Genomic DNA, 18,825 nt, shown 5'->3' on the forward strand with positions numbered 1-18,825 from the left:
CCAGGTTTGATGCTATAATTAGTGAGTTTTTGCTCAAATTTTGATGGATTTAGAGAGATGTTGAAGTGTGGCCAACACGGTAGATGCAAGTGCTTGTGAAGTGTTTGATGAAAATCCAAAGAGAAAATGCATGCATGGGTTGGCTAAACCCTAATGAAGAAAGGGTTAGAGAAAGGCGAGAATTGAAGTAGGAAGATTATGGTTGGGCTTAACCAAGTGTAGATGTTAGTATTCAAGAGTGCATATTGTTATGCCAAAATTTAATATATCACTTGAAAATGTTAGTTCCATGAGAGTAATGACCCTTAGTGCTTGGTTCTAGTTACTTGAACCTTTACTACTTCTTGAAATGCACATGGAAGTGTTAGAGAAGAATTGCAAGTTAAAGTGTTACTTTGATATGGCAATTGTGATAGTAGAGAATGGTAGAATACGTCATGACATACCATTATGCCATAACGAATTTTCAAGTTTGTGCATGTGAACTTGGAAAGAACATCAAAGAATGGGCTTGATCATGCATATATTGTGCATATGATTTATATATAGCCTTGATTTGGTCAATGAGAATTTGAAAGAATATGTTAGCAAAGAATGAGAAAGAAAGAAAAGAAAATGACTTGTAGTTTTCTTTTAAGGTAACATGCAAGTATGTATATTTTCTCATTTACTAAAGAATGCAAGTGTAGAATTTCCATAGCTTGGAAATTCATGTTGAAATGTGTATAGTATCTCTTTCTATTATCTTTCTACAAGATGTTATGTTATAAGGTTGTTGTGATGGGGAACCTGTGAGTGACAGAGATGCCCACATGCACGTCGCCATTAGTGAGCGGTATCAGCAGAGAGATACAGTATTTGTACAGTCCATTAGTAGTGTATGTGGATGAGGATTGTACCCAGCAGAGCATACCTACATGCACACCACCATCAGTGAGCGGCCATAGCAGAGAGATACAGCATTGGTACGATCCGTTAGCAATGCATATAAATGAGGGCTGTACCCAGTATACACTCACACAGCCAGGGTTCCAAATCCATGCATCAACCTAGTCCGATCGGCAAACTATAATAAAAGGAAGAAAAGAAAGAGAAATAGAAAAGAAAAGAAAGAGATACAACATAAGAGACAGATAACAGAAAAGAAAAGAAAGTTCTTTTCTCAGGAAAGTTTATTATTCTGCATATGTATTATGCTACTTACATGATTCAGTATTTCTTATGTGCTCGACGATGTACAGTTTTATTCATTGTCTTTGCACGTTGATAAGTAGCAAATCAGAGTATCAGAAAAGAATGCAGAATATCAGAAAAGAATGAAGAGTATTAGAAAAGAATGAAGAATATTATCAAAGATTAAAGTGAGAAAAGGAAAATCAAAACATGAGTAATGGAGGAAGAAGAGTAGTGTAGTTTGGTTTACTTACTGAGCAATTAGTGCTCACTTCGTTATTCTACTGTTTTGCAGGTACTTGATGATTTACGCTCGGGTAGGACGTCAAGAAGTGGAGGAGTTTAGCGGCACTGTCCAACTTGTACTTATTAAAGCATATCAGTTATTTTGTGTATATATATTTATACGAATTAAAATTAGAATTTTCAGATTTTACATTATATACCTCTATGTATATATATGTTTACAAAGTTATTTAGTGGATTTTATCATATATTTCTTAAAGAATTACTAGCTAGACAGTATATTACAACATAGTTTTCATTTGCTTGGCTAACTCTAAAACTTGCATCACCAACTCAGTGTTAGTATTTACTTCATACATCCCCCTTGATTTTCCTCTAACACTTTTTCGCTATGAGTTGGCTCCAAGCATCTCATATAACTCATTCGTCTCTTATGCAGTCTTCTCTCCCATAGCACCACCTGCAGCATTATCAACCATGGCTTGACAAGCCTGTGTCAGTCCATCATAGAAAAATTGATTCAGTAACTCTAAAGGATATCTATGATGTGGACATTGAACTAAAAACAATTTAAAACATTCCCAAGCTTCATGGAATGGCTCACCTTCCATTTGTGAGAAAGTAGCAATCTTACCTCTAAATTCTGCAGTTTTGGCATGAGAATAGAATTTACCAATGAACTTATTATAAACTACATCCCAGGTGGTAAGTGAAGCGGGAGTTAATGAAATGAACCATGTTTTAGCTGCATCCTTCAATGTGTAAGGAAAACAACACATATGCAATTGATCTTCTATCAAACTCTGCAAAGGAAAATTTTGAACAGTAGAATAAAAATCACAAATAAAGGTAAGTGGGTCTAGTAACATTTGAAAGTGAATGTGCTTCAGTTTGTAATTCCTTGCTGCCTCATTCAGTAATATGCAAGATGGTGGCGCTCCTATGGTAGGACGTGCATACTCCTTCATAGGACGAGGTAATTTAGCCATTATCTCTAGTTTTGAACTTGAATCTGACGAATCTAAATCTGATGAATTTTCAGGAAGTTATGGTTCCTTCCTCTTTCTACCGATCAAATCCACTCTATCCACGTAAGGTACTAATTCTTTATCTAGTGATTGGCGACCTTGCATTCAAAAACAAACACACCAACGAAAACAAAGACAAAAGAGAGAAAAAACCCCAAAAAAATTGTACAAATTAAATTAAATAACAACAATAACAATAATTAAAGCACACGTTATCAAGAAAACTAAATAACTTAAAACAAATCCTTGGCAACGGCGCCAAAAACTTGATGAACAAATTTTAATTCCTCGCAAGTGCATGACTTGCTATCGTAGTCTAGTGTGTAAAAGCAAGGGTCAATCCCGCAAATATGTGCAAGCAATTTACTAATCCTAATAACTATGCTTCAATTAAAACTAAAACTAGAATTAATTATAAAAGAATTAAAGAAAATCACTTGAAAAGCAACAACTGATTAGAACTAAAATTAATCAACTATAAAAATTATCTAAAACCCAATTGACCAAAACGTAGGGCTCCAACTTCATCATAATTATCCATCTCTATGTCAAACATCTCTCTATTGTTTATCAATTCAGTCTCTAGGGTTTGCATTCACTAAATCAAGATATTACCGTAAGACATTTGGGATTAACATAAACACAAGAGTAGCTAGGGTGTATAGTCTAGCCTATGAATTAAAAACCCATTAAACACATGAATACTCAAAATCAAGAACAAATGGGCATCTGTCAAGGCGTATGCACAGACACTAATTATTCAAGAAATCATGAACCTACTAATACTCTATCAGGGCGTATGCACATAGTACCAATCATTCATTCACATGAGGTTCTTCATGACTAAAACATAATAAATGTCTAATCTCAACGCATACAACCTTATAATTCACGCTAAGTGTCGTCACACAATAATGAAAATTAAAGATTAAATTAATAACATGAATGAATCAAGATTTCCAATTGAATTGGTAGCAATAACATTTGTTTAACAAAGAGCCTTCTAATTAGGCTACATTGGATCCCTAGAGAAGAAATTAGTTACACATTGCCATCAAGAAAACAAACCTGAATTTCCCCAAAAGCATGAAAATCCAAAACCTTACGAAAAATCTCCTTCTCTTTCTTGCTACAAAGTGGCTCTCAATTTAGGTCAAAGAACATCCCTAAATTAAATTACAAAGTCTTATTTATACTTTTCCTTTACTAGGGGTGTTTTTGGGAAAATACAAGTTCAAGTCGGAGTTGGAAAAGGTGAGGTTTTTATTTTTCTGGTGATCCATGCAGCGGCATGATTTTTTGGCGTCGCGACGCAAAATTCTTCTACAGCCCTAGAGCTTTTTCATGCCACGGCACCAACTTTTTCATGCCGTGACATAAACTTTCTGCCCCAAATCATCTTTTTGCACCATGGCGTAGAAAAACCATGTCGCGGCTCAGAAAAACCATGTCATAGTACCATCTAGCAATTTCATATTATTTCTTTTGCTTAACAACCCGGGCTTCTCTCTTTAGCACATCCAAAGCCTTCAGCCGTTGTGTGAGTATAAAGTCACCATTTTTTCCGCCTAAAAACATGAAACTCATACACATACTCATGATTCATGATGATAGAAACAAATAAAGAAATTTGCATAAAAATAATTCTTAAAGTCAATGAATTCAAACAGTCTACCCATAGAATCACATAATATAAATACCATTTCACCATTCATCAGCAATTGCAAGCATAATCCTGATGGATTTAAGCATTGCGACCGGCGAAAAGGTTTCTTCATAGTCAATGCCATGAATTTGTTTGAAACCTTTGACAACTAGTGTGCTTTATAGGTATGCACGTTACCATCCATGTCAGTCTTCTTCTTGAAGACCCATTTACACCCTATGAGTTTTAACCATTTAGGTGGATCCACCAAAGACCATACTTGGTTCTAGTACATGGAGTCCATCTCAGATTTCAAGGCTTCAAGCCATTTTACGGAATCTGGATCTGATATAGCATCTTCATAAGTTTTGGGTTCATCATCTTGGTGGACCAGTATGTCACCATGCTGAGTCATGAGAAAACCATATCTCTCGGGCTTGTGACGCACTCTCTCAAACCTACACAACTCCTGCGTAACCTGAGGTGGTTCACTTTGATCCATAGGTTATTGAGTAACCTCCTCATGATGTTCAACTCATCATCTGGCACATTATTCCGTCCTTCGTCTAATGTATTTTGTGGTACTAGAATTTCATCGAGTTCTACTTTTTTTTTCCACTAATACCTCTTAGAAAAAATTCATTCTCTAAGAAGACACCAATATGAGCGACAAAAATTTTATGCTTTTCTGGTAGGTAGAAATAGTATCCCTTGTTCTCCTTAGGGTACCCCACAAAGATACATTTTTCAGATTTCGAACCTAGCTTATTCAAAGTCAATTTCTTGACCTAAGCTTCACAACCCCAAATCTTTTGATAAGACAAGTTGGGCTTCCGCCCACTCCATAGTTTATATGGAATCTTATCTATATACTTCGATGGCGCACGATTTAGTATATGGGTCGCAATCTCTAAGGCATAAACCTAGAATGATGTGGGTAACGTCTTATACCTCCTTTTAGATACACCATTGTGTTGTGGTGTATAAGGAGGAGTGAGTTGTGATACTATCCCACTCTCTTTCAGGTATGTTTAACTTAACTTGCCATACTTGGCATAGTTTTTACCTTGAGAATATCCATATTGTCTATTTCAAGAACATATAAAATTATTATGAAACAGTTCCATAAAGAATATTATTTATACTAAAAGACAACAATCCATTAGTAAATCAATATTCTCACTTGTCCAAAGTGGACACCAAAATATTTTTTCTAGAAACTGAGGGAAAATCATAATAATCCATAAGTTCCAAATAACAAGCTTGTAGGCAAAGTTAGACAATAAGATACTATAGCAAATACAACATCACGTGCTCTATTTCTAACTAGTAGGTCCACATCTCCTCGACCCAGTGATCTACTCTGCTATAGTCCCTTCACATTATTATAAATGTGAGAACCACATCTTGTGTCAATGACCCACGATTTAATAGGAGATAAAGTCTCAATACACACCTTTAGAAGAAGAGGCTTTCTTCTATTATTCTCTAGAAAGGCCTTGTAGTGTTTCCTTCAGTGGCCAAGCTTGCCACAATAGAAGCAAACTACCTCTCCCACCTTTGTTGATGTCACCCCTAGACTTAAGAGCATCTTGAGTTTTTGACTTAGGTTTGGGTTTGGACTTAGCCTTACCTTTACCTTTGACCGCTCCTATACTAATGTTAGCAGCAACTAACATCATTGGTTTAGAATTTTAATGTCTTGCTTTACTGTCTTTAAAAAGGGTTAGGAGCTCAGGAAGAGTCTTCTCATTCGTGCTCATATTATCTATGAACTGAGAATAAGAATTAGGTAAGGACCGTAAGACTAAGTCGATTGCCAAGTCATTGTCCAAACCATAACCCAAAGTCTCAAGCCTTTCAATGTACCCAATCATCTTGAGCACATGAGAATCAACTTCATCACCCTTATCCATTTTGCACCTTAACAACTAATTCAACACCTTATGCCTCTCATTATGCTGAAGGTACAAATCATGGTAGAAAGATTCATGTTTTCATATTGCTTTTGCAATTCAAGTGTTACTGATGCTAACTTAATGTTACTATCATCCAGATGTCTTGGCAAACAACTCGTTGTTCTCGGTTGATGTCATCACTAGGCTTTTGAGGTAGAGCCTGATTGATAGTATTTCAAACTCAAGTACAATCCGAAGATCTCTATACCAGTTTGAAAAATTACTGCCATCTAGCTTGTGTTGATTATCGAAGGCATTGTAAGGTTGTCGTTGCTCATTTTATAACTCTACAAGTGCAGATAAACAAATTTTACCATCATATTTTATTATTATTATTATTATTTAATAGGGCCTTTTATTAAATAATTGCTCCCCCTATTTTACTCAAGCCAATAGCCTTTACTATTAACTAGAGAAAGCCCTTTGGCTTTCCTAGTGGACCAAGATCCCATTCAGCCAATTTCAAACCTTTGCTTTAGCGAACAAGCCAAAATGCGTTGATTAGGTAAGTCAAAAAACTTAAATTACACCAGTCGATAGCACCAACTAATTGACCTCTAATGTAAGTTAAGCTAACAAATCAATTACACAATCCAATGGCACCAACCATTGTCCTCAAGTGTAATTCTTAGTATCAGTAGAGTGGACACTTCATGTCACCACATACACTTGTAAAGTGCACCTCTCTACTATGCCTATGATATGTTTATCAACCTTTGCTTTGGTGAACATGCAAAACATATCACTTAAGTCGACCCATCACCATTAAGGAAAACTCCAATGAAGTTCAACCTCCCACTGGTAGAAGTGTACCATTCACTTTGGCAAACAAGGTTCCAACGAACAGTGGTCTGATTAAACTCATGGTGATGGAAGGCTTGTGTTAATTGACTTAATATCCTTTTTTGAGGGATTTTTTATTTTGTGTGTCTCACTAGTTTTATCTTGTTTAGCATATTATAGTCATAACATACACCCTTAGCATGCATACTAAGCGTAAAATAAATGTGTTGGTGCATAGCCTTAGCTAAAATAGATTCCCCGAGCCTAGAGGAATCGGTAGTTCAACCTAGGTTTAATTACAATTTTGGATTCTTCAAGTAATTTGCCTTCCTCTTCCTTCGCTTCTTCTTCTCGAACATTACACAAATTTCAAATTAAAATTACAAATCTAATTTTACATATTTGAAAAGAAACCTCAAGGTACATTCAAGGGGAGTGAGATGAGAGAGAGAAATACAATGGAGATAATAGAGAAAGGCACGACACGTAGGGCCTGTTTTAAAATTACATAATCCCAAAAATTAAACTAGGTCCAAAGGCTTATGCACCATACACCATGCATATTCACATACAAGAATCATGCATCAATCAATCAAAATTAAATTTTGATCAGATTTGTAAATTACAAATTACCCCTTAATAATTAGTAACTTTTAGTCCAACAATTTTGAAAAATTACAATTTGACCCATTTGATTTGGGCTTCTCTCAATTGGGCCTCCAGAACATTTCAAACATGCATCCAAAATTTTTTGGATTTTTCTTTATCGTGCAACAACGCGAAAAAGACCCAAATTTGGCCCATTGCATCTTTGCGTGGGTTGTCACATTTTTCCATATTTGATGTGCATTTGCATGCACATCAGATTGGGCACTTGGCTGAAAAACCAAGTGCCAGTCAAGGCCAAGTGTTGGCAAGCACTTGGCCACCATGGGGCCACCGCAAGTGGGGCAAAAAGAGTCAGGCAGTAGTAACGCGCTGTTGTGCGTGGGTAGCAACCTTGCAAGGCTGCTGACGTGCTGTTGGCTGCAGCACCAGCCAAGGCATGTGACCACCCCTTGGTACAAAGCAGCAACCAACATCGGTGCTGCAAGGCATCCAAACGCCGCGCGCTTTGTGGGCGCACGCTTTGCGCGGGGCAGCAACGCGCATTTACACACTATTGCTCCTTCACGGCAACTGTTGCCCCTTTTAAAAGGGCAGCCACCCATAGCCCTTTAAGCGCAAATTTGTCTAGCATTGAAATCAAGTTTTATTTGATTTCTTTTAACCTGAAACAAATAAAAACAGATGCAAAATCCACAACATCTCAACCAAACATGTTAGGCAATTTTGAGATTTTAATTGGCAAATCAAAATCTCAAATACACATCATCGACATACATCAATTGATAATAAAAATAATGTAATCAAGCATAAAAGACTCTGATATCACTGTAAGTTAACAAATCTTTTGAAGGCAGTGGAAATTATAATTTTTATTAAGATCCTCTAACAATTCACCCAAAATCATTACGTCGATTACATTATTTAATATAAAAACAACAAACCAAATATAATATATCATACCAGCGTTGGAGGCCCCTTCGATTTGATGTTGGATTCGCAAACCACTTCATTGTAGAAGTGCACTCCCGGTATCCCAATGAAGACGGGACTAACACCGTTGAGGAATTTCTAGGCTAGGAAATTCTCTCAACTAAAAGAATATTTTCCTGCAGAATCTTTCCTTAGGAGAAAAATTCTTTCTCTCACAAAAAGGGGTGGTGTTTTTGAGAGAGAGAGAGTGGTGGCTAGGATTTCAATTTTGCAACTCAAAACACTAAATGATTTAATTTTAGTTGCACTTAAATAGTGCACACTAAAATCCTATTATGACTTGGAATAGCCATTTATTCCAACTGGAATAGCAAACAACTTATTTCACAAAGGAATAGATTCCCCTTGCAACCCAAACATGGCATTTCAATTCAAATTTAAAAACCAAAATTTGAATTTCATATTATCAATATTAATATTAGATAATATCCATTATACTTGAATTTAAATATATATAATCTCACTAATTTAATTTCCATACGAAATTAAATTTAGGCAATAATCTTAGCAAATTTAATTGCACTGTGAGATTACCAAAACACCATTTAATCATAAATGACGAAAATAACCTTTCATCATAAATGACAAAAATGCCCATCTCATGAATCTTATTCCTAATCCTTCTTCTATGCATGAGACCCAAAGGCTTCTCATCATATCGACAATGAATAGCATCGCGATTAACAATCAATCAGCCGTCTTACTAGACATAGACCAAGATTGACCTCTAGCCAGACATCATGACCACCCGATAGATTATGATTTAGCGAAATCGCTACTTTTCAACGATATGGTTACCGTGCAATCGAATCCCTTCATCATCTATTATCTCATCAAGACTGAGGCATAGAAATAGTGTCAACCTCAATGGATATCCTTGATATCTTTGTATTCGGTTCTTTGGACCAACAATCTTAACAAATTGGATTGAGCAACAACTCAGTCCCACTGTAGCCACAAATTTAGTGTCGTTGTCCATTCACCGAATTACGCAGTGAGATAATTTCTCTCATAACCGGGAATGATGAATCCTCTGTCGATCCACCATAGTCTCGATACACTTTTCAATGCAACCAACCACTACTATTCTAATAGTCTTGAATAAGACTACGTTGGGCTCGTGTCAAACTGCACCAATTAGTGCATGAGACGCTCCGATGATCTCAAGTCTAAAGATCACATGCACCACCATTCATTGGAGGATTTGTTCCACAGACACTAGGGTTGCCATCTATGTGGAATCCTCTGGTGGGTCGGTCCAGTGAACTTGCCTATAGCAAACACCCATGTGTTGCATCAGGTCGTCACCAAACAACCTTGACAAGTGAGATCTATCTTTGTCTTTCGACAGGGTTGTCCAATACTATGATAACTTTATCATTTATCTGTACCTTAGGTCAGGATCATATTGGGGCTATAGACATTTCTAAAATGGCTATCATATGTGCTCATAGGGTTCTCACTATCGAGATTTCAAACACTCGATACTCTTGTCACGGTTCTACCATCCTAAAGACATATACCATTTTCTTATACGAATATAATAAAGTCATATGGTATAGATAAATCCCTTTTATTGATAATAAAACTTGATTAAAAAGAATCAATTTACAATATAGGATTAGTTCTAGGGCACCTACTATAACAATTATAAAATGATTACAAACTAATCAAAACATAAAATTTCTAACACATTTTGTCGTGCACATTTTATCAAACACTTTGTGTAAAAACATAACAAAATAAAGAGGAAAAAAAAAACTTTACCGTTGTGAATGAAATGTTGAACGTTTCTAATTTGTTTTGAACAAGATGACCAAGAGCAATGCAATGCAACTGAGAAGAGTCAGAGAGAGAGAGATTTGAATGTTTGGGGATTAATACTTGCCAAAATCAGGCAAAAAAATAAACAATGACCTAAAATCACAAATTGAATTTAAAGATAATCAACAAAATAAACAGCAACGTTTTAATGAATTTTAAAATTTTGCAAATCAAAACGCCAACGTTTTAGAAGCTTACAAATTTTAGGAAACAAAACGACTGCGCACATTAAAATTAAATGTAAAACTTATTTTAATAAAAATAATATTTCATTAATACTGGAGAAAATGCCTTAATCCACAAACTAATTTTAAAAGCGGCCAACCTGCTGAACGACAACGTTTAAATGACTTATAAATATTACGAATCTAAACGACACTGCACAACAAAATAATAATGTAAAAATAAGGATAATTAAATAATAATTTATTCAAAATGGGATAACAAAAATAATAATAATTGTATATTCTCCTTTAAATTAAATGAATATAACAATAATAATAATTAAAAGCATTGCAATAATTTTTATTAAAAAAAAATCTTATTTTCACGGTAAAATTTATAATATGAATAATTATCAAAATACAGTTGACAAACAATAATTTAAAATAAAGTAAAAATGGATATGACTAATCAAATACAACTACTTAAGAAATATAATATTGTATTAAAATGACATCTGATGTTATTTTAATCTTTCATTGTATGTTGTTGAAATTACAATTTGAAGATACTTCAGGGAAGAAACCTCTCGAAGGCGACAATATAGATTCTCCGGGAAAGAGACTAAAATGTAAGAAATCAGAATATGTGAATATCAAAGGAACTGTAATCAATCACATTTAACCAGTCCTTTTATTTTTATTTTAATAAAACTATAAGATATTCTGTAATTGTGACACTTTCTAAATTAATACAATTTCATTGTTTGTTTTTTCATCAGTTGGTTTGGCAGTGGCTGACAGTGACACACGTATGAAGTTGAAACAAATCCTCCATCAAGTTAGCACCAACGTACACAATTCAAATGAAGCAAGACTAAAATTGAAGGGTGTTACTAATGAGATGTTCGATATCATGGATTCTGCCATGGTTATTATTTCTGATCTAAATAAACATGAGTATTTGGCTGCTGCAAAGGAACTGAAAAATCTTGAAGAAAAGAATAAAAAAACAGCCCTCTACAGCATCAAATTGTACTTGAGAGAAAGAAAAACCAGTGTACAAATCTATATAATTATATTATATCAAATAAAATTCTACTTCAATTATAATTAATTGTTTATAACATTCTATATTTTGCTTTCACAAATACAATACCAACAGTTAACATACTGTAATAATGACAACTAATATTGTTCATTGATAATATTACCTATTAAAAATTTATAATGACCAATTTTTAATTGTATTAAACAAGTAATCGACAAATATCCTAAAGGAAAGACTAAAAAATCATTCTTACTAATAAAATAAATTAAGTACTTTAGAAACATAAAATTGCATGGAATTGACATTACAGAACAATATTATGTTGACAAATTTATGATATAATGTTGTAAATTGAATTATAAGGATCAAAAGGCAAATCATAATGATTTATTAGTTTGTCTACAATTGTATCACATAAAATCCAAATAAAGAACAATGCCGAACCATTATTATTTATTTATACAATTGCACTATATAATCGAAAATAGAAAATCAGTATGCTGAACCATGTCGATTTATTATTAAAAACCCATGCGTCAAACAATTATATAAAAACAATAGTAATCGTCTCTTGAGATCAATATGGCAAACAGTTATGAAAAATTCTACTATATAAATAAAAAATAATTCTTACTAATAAAAAAAATTAAGTCCTTAAGAAATATAAAATTGCATGAAAGTACATTTCCGAACAATAATATGCTCACATATAGAGAATATGTCAATGTGCAAATTTTGGTCTTCAACTTAATTTATAGCAATTGTATATAAATATTATATTAATAAGTACAATTTTTGTTTACCTGTGGATTAATGTATTTGTTGGTTGGATTTTTATTATTAATTAAAAGATATATTATTTTGTATCATATATTTACAAATGTAAAATATATAATACAAAATTGGTTTACATAAATAAATACAAACATTTCACATTCACATTAAATAGTGATGGCAATGGGCCAGGCCGGGATCGGGTATCCCTTGGCCCAGGCCCAAGCCCGACCTCATGACAAAGGCTCAAGCCTGGCCCGGGCCCATCACGGGTATGACAGATAAAGCCCAAGCTCGGCCCGACAGACTTTTGTAACCTCAGGCCTGACCCAAGCCCGCCCATTTTTATAATGTGAATTTTTAAATATTAATAAATTTCATATTTTTTTTTTATATTTTTAATTTTAGAAACAATTTTTAAATATTAATTTATTTTTGAATACTCACTAAATATATACATAACTTTCTACAAAGTGCATCCATCCATCCATGTAGGGTTTGGAAAAAATGAGTATATATATGTAGGATAATTTTGTAATTAAATATATAGTATAAGAGTAATTTAGTATAATTAATACTAAAATTGTCGGGCCAAGCCGGGCCTGAAGACATACCCAGACCGGCCTGTACCCGAGGTCGGGCCTTAAAATCAGGCCCATACTCAAACCCAAGCCCACGAACATCGGGTAAGGCCTAACCTTTTCGGGCTGGGCCAGGCCGGGCACCCGAAAATATCGGGCCCATTACCATCTCTAACATAAAATATTTACACGTATCGAGAGTGAATATTCAATATATACATATTTAAAATAGCCATAAAATGAGAAAATAATCACATTTAATATTCATGGATCAATTCAAAATACATTTAATTAATTAAATAGTATGATTAAAATTCCTTTGTACAATGTACAATAAAAAAAATTGATTCATACATTTAAAAAGTCAACTAACTTAGTGTACAATAAAATAATAAATACCATTATCAATTTGAAGGGATTCTAAAAGGCAGGTTCAGTTAACAATTCTATATCTCATATTCCTCATTCACTTAATAATATTTAAAACAAAAACGTATAATAATTATTTACTATCCACCAAAAAATTATATAAACTAGAATTGATATAGATAAAATGTGATTTCAGTACACTTAAAACCAAAAACAAAAAAAACAAAAAACAAGAAAATTTTTATGATGGCCAACGAAATAACATCAATAGACAGCACTAATCTCTTACAACTATAGCCAGACATACTGCAACAAATCATTGTAAAAGCAACTCACACAAGCAACTAATCTCTACGAGCAATTCAATTGACGTAAGTATTACTAACACCTGCAATATTGAGTACTATAATAAAATACTATGGCAAGCTATAAGTCACTCTTTATTTATCTAACAATTTACAAGTGCAAATATCTTAACAAATAAGCAAATATAAAGAAAATCCTGCGTAAAAGGAACATCTACAAGCAAAGATACAAACTACCAGCAATAACACTAGAGGGCCTTTCAATTTTAATGATTTGTGCGAACACACAAAATGAACATGTTTTGTTACTGTTTGGAACACATTTAGTGTTCATCAAACGTGATGCATACACAGGTTTACTATGCTGAATGAAGCTTGCAAGACAAATACCATGCAAGCACTATATCATTTCGCAATTGCTCTACTAATCATATACGAGAATAAAGGTATACAAATTCTACTGAAATTAGTAAAATAGGCAAACTATTTCAAGAGGATGAGAAATTGTAGAGAAGCCTTCAAATCCTTGACTCCAACAGCAAGGATTCTCAGCAAAAGGAAAATACTAGGGACTTGCGACAAAGAAGATCAAAATATTATACACTGGGACAAAATAACAAGCCCAGAAAATATCACCTGCAGACAATGTTGTGTAAATTACCAAATAGTATGTGTAAAATACAATTTGTGATACAAAAAAAAAGAAATTAAATTAAATCCCTCATAACATGTTACTGTTTTTTATTTGTTTATAATCAAATTAATATACCACTGATAATTAAACATTCACATTTACATACTCAGTAATATAAACCAGTAGCCGTACCATTGCAAAGTGCCAAACCACTGGAAATATACTGAATCGTCATAATAATTGCATATATCAACGTTATAATTACATATTCATGAATTAGATAACAATGAAAATTGGACCTTTCTAATATAATACATCAACACCTTTCAATAGTTAGTGATGATCCTTCCATTCCAATCTGTGTTGTTCAACAGAACATCTCCAGTTATATAACCCTGTGGCCTAACCATTGTAACATTCCAATTCATTTAACATGTCTTAAACAAAACAATAAGTCGAACAATCACCACTACTATTACATATTCAAAACACGCGATAAACTATTTTTTATTGTAATAAGCCAATTGCCAAACCATGATATAAAGTTAAAAGAAAAAAAAAAAAAAAAAAATTGGTCCTTAGTACTATAATATATTAACTACATAATTAATATAACATGTTAGAAGGTTGCCCGTGGCTGCATGTTTTGGTAATACAAACACTTCACATTCACATTAAATATTTTCATTTAGATAGAGAAAAATTTATATGAATGTAAATGGATTTATACATTGTATTTGTTTGATAATAATGTGAAGGGTTAGATATATTCATATTCACGTTCAATATTATTTATATATTTAACAAATAACTATTACAGTTAATTTTCATGTTATTCGAAGGGTTTCTTCACCTTATTGAATGTCTATTTATTAAAACTTGACTATTATATTACTAACTGTTAAATTCTATTGTCATTTAAGACGTCTTCCCATCTTACCATCTTACTTTCTATATAAAGATAAGGAACTTGTGATTATATTGCATTTATAAAGTAAAATATTAGACTTTCATTGATTCTATTTGTTTTCTCTTTTTATTTCACAATGGCTGATAGATCATCAAGTTTGAAGAACTCAGAAAACGGTAATTAACATCTACCCCATTCAGTTATTTTTATTTCTATACAAAAACTATGTATTTATAGAGCTTTCATAAATTAACAAAATTAACAAAATGTCATTGTTGTTTTCAACAGATGACCCCAAATAATTAACAGAGAGTTGGAGTTGAAAGAGATTCTACGAAATGTTGACAACAACATGGAGAATCTGAATACTGCAAAACAGGAATTTAAAGATGTCATTGATGGATTATTAGATATCATGCATTCAATGATGCAGTGAATATATTATTAAAATTCTTTAGGAAAGAAATTTTATTATTTCCTTATATTTAGGTTTTCTTGTTTTATTATAGTAGTCCTAATTAAATTAAATTTCTTGTTTTAGTATTTTCCATATTATAATAAGATTTATTACAGTCAATAGTTTATTCCTTTCCTAGTTAGTTAATGATAGTTCTAGTATAAATAGGAGTCTTTGTAACACTTAGAACACTAACAGAAAACGCAGAAAAACAGAGTAGAAAGAGAGAAACTCAGGTTTGTTATTGATGATAAAGGTGATACATGTGTGATGTGTTTATATACATGTGCACTGCATGTATTTTGCATGTGCTTTGTAACAGAATCAAAACTAACTTCCTGACACGTCAGCTACAATCAACGGTTAGCTTTCTTCATATCCTAACATCCCTTCTTAAACAAAACTGCCACACTTCTTCAATTTTCTCATCACATTCTTTCTCATATCCTAATATCCTCCCTTAAACAAAACCTTTCTCAACTGATTAACAAGGAATAGGTCACAACGAAGGTTGTTGCATTTCTTCATGTCATAAGAAAGCTGCTGCATGAATTTCAAGCTCTGCATGTCACAGACAAAACTGCGGACTAAAATCACGAAACTTGCTACATTTCATGAATTGCTCAAGATGATCAGATAGCTCTAACTAAGCATCAGAAGTAGAAGCCACTGAACCATAGGTTTCATGCACAACAAGGTGGTTTAACATTGAGCTTTTCATGAAGTAGTTCAAATCTGGAAGTTGAGAGAGCATTAGTAAATATGTCGGCAGTTTGATGTTCAGTAGGAACAAACTGAACTTTGAGCTTGTTGGAGGTGACATACTCTCGGGTATAATGAGCATCCAACTCAATATGTTTTGTTCTACCATGGAAAACAGGATTTGAAGCAAGTGAACATGCACTCTGGTTATCACACCATATGATAGGGATCTCTGGTAGTGGCAGTTCAATTTCAGAAAATAAGCTACAAAACCAAGCTAACTCAGTAGAACCTTGAGCTAAGGCTCTGTACTCTGCTTCAATGGAGGATAACGCCACTACTTTTTGCTTCCTGGAGTTCCATTGAATTAGGTTAGATCCAAGGTACACACAGCAGCCACTGGTAGTCCCAGTCAGCATCTGTATAGCAGATTAGATTAAATCTGTTGTTAGGACTGAATAACACACCATAGTTTAAGGTCCCTTTGATATAGCGAAGAAGTCTTTTACAGGCTTGCCAGTGCAACTATGTTGGAGCCTTAAAAAATTGACTCAATTTGTTGACTAAGAAGGAGATATTAGGTCTGGACAACGTAAGATATTGCAGTGCACCAACTGTGCTTCGATAGAGAGCTGGATTCTCAACTGGTTCACTATCTTCAAGAGCTAATTTAGTGCCAACAGCCATGGGAGTGGTGCAGGGAGTACAGTCCAGCATTTTGGTTTTGATCAATAAATCTTTTGCGTACTTTGCCTGGTTTATGTGCAGGTGAGATTTATCTCTAGTAATTTCAAACCCGAGAAAGTAGTGCAGTGAACCTAGAGTTTCCAAAGCAAACTAAGTGTTGAGGTTGGCAACGATCTTGTGAACCAGGCTTGAGTCATTGCCAGTAAGGAGTATGTCATTGACATAAACCAAAATATATACTTGTATTTCTTGTTGTTGATAGATAAAGAGATTGGGATCAGCTAAAGAGTGTAAAAAACCCCATGAAAGGAAGGCCTTCTAGAGCTTATCGAACTAGGCCCTTGGTGCCTGCTTGAGACCATAAATTGTTTTGGTTAATTTGCAAACATGATGGGGATGTTGTGAACTGACAAAGCCTTCAGGCTGTGCCATGTGAACTGTTTCAGTAAGCTCCCCATTCAAAAATGCATTATTAACATCCACTTGTTGGATGTCCCACCCGTAGCTAACTGTAAGACTCAAGATAACTCTAATTGTTAGAGATTTTACCATAAGACTAAATGTCTCTAGGTAATCAATCCCAGGGGTCTGTTGAAACCCTTTTACCACTAACCTTGCTTTAAAACGTTGTATTGAGCCATCAGGATTGGTTTTAACCTTGAATACCCACTTACAACCCACTAGATGCATATCAGAGGTATCTGGAACCAGCTCCCAAGTGTGGTTGGACTGTAGTGCATCGAATTCAGCCTGCATGGCAGCCTTCCATGAAGGATGGGAGAGAGCCTCAGATACAGTAACTGGTTCTGTAATATCACAGGATGAAGTGGATACGAGGGCAGTTTGTAGAGATTTTGTTTTGGATCTGGTTTGCATGGTGTTAGGAAATGATCATTTTATGGCAGCGGAAAACAAAAATTAATAACATGATAGATCGTTCCTTAGAACCAAGATTAGGGTACAAAAAATTATAGTTTATACATTATAATCAAATCTGCAAAAAATCAGTTTAAAGGTTTAGAAACCATACCCACGTTTGGAGGCTTCTCTAACTTTGTCTCTGAACATATTTTGCTACCAACCCAAGTGTAAGATCGAGCCAATGTAGTCCACACAAAGATAATCGCAACGAACTAAAGAGGGATTTGCTAGATCCTCTTTAGTCTTAAGAAACAAAGAAGAAGAAATCAAAGGAATTTGATTTTAGGCAAAAACCCAAATTTGGCGTGAGTGTTTATTTCAAGGGGTTGGAGTTTTTCATTTCAATGAATGAAATGAAATAATGAAAATCTTACTCTATCTCAATTAAACTTTTTTTTTTTTTTTTTATAGTGTAAATTTAATTGCCCTATTCCCTTATGGAATAGGCTTGGGCTCCAACCCAAACACCCCTTGTTTCCAAACACTCCCATTTAGATATTTTAATTTTGTTTATCATTATCTCAATTAAAATTAATTAATATATATTAACATTTAACAATAATGATAACTTACTTAAGTATATGTGAACACATATTTAAACGTAATCTCACTTATTTAATTTTTCTAACAAATTAAATAAAGGCTACGACCTTAGCAAATTTAATTACACTGTGAAATTACCAAAATGCCCTTTCGCCTATAAAGATAAAAACACCATTTTTACTTCCTAGCTCTTAAATTATCTTCTATGTGTATGACCCATAGGCTCCTCATCATATCGGTAGTGTATAGTATCGCGATTAACACCAATTAATCGTCTCATTATATACAGACCAAGATTGGCCACTAGCAAGGCATCATGGCCATCCGATAGATTCAGATTCAGCAAAGTAGCTACCTGTCAACGATATGGTTACTGTACAATCCGATCCTTTCATCATCCGTTATCTCGACGAGACCGAGGCATAGAAATAGTGTCAACCTTCAGTTACTCTCGATATTGTGTATTCAGTTACT

At 33.9% G+C, this 18,825-nt stretch overlaps 1 non-coding gene across 1 annotated transcript; it reads left to right on the forward strand.

Annotated features, from left to right (window-relative positions):
* The first annotated feature begins 1,955 nt into the window (after positions 1–1,955).
* LOC116115297 lies at positions 1,956–2,063 on the forward strand. The gene has a single exon (XR_004125651.1). It is a non-coding gene; the product is annotated as a small nucleolar RNA R71 (small nucleolar RNA).
* Positions 2,064–18,825: the final 16,762 nt, after the last annotated feature.

The sequence above is a fragment of the Pistacia vera genome, unplaced genomic scaffold, assembly GCF_008641045.1.
Source record: "Pistacia vera cultivar Batoury unplaced genomic scaffold, PisVer_v2 Contig735, whole genome shotgun sequence".
NCBI lineage: Eukaryota > Viridiplantae > Streptophyta > Magnoliopsida > Sapindales > Anacardiaceae > Pistacia > Pistacia vera.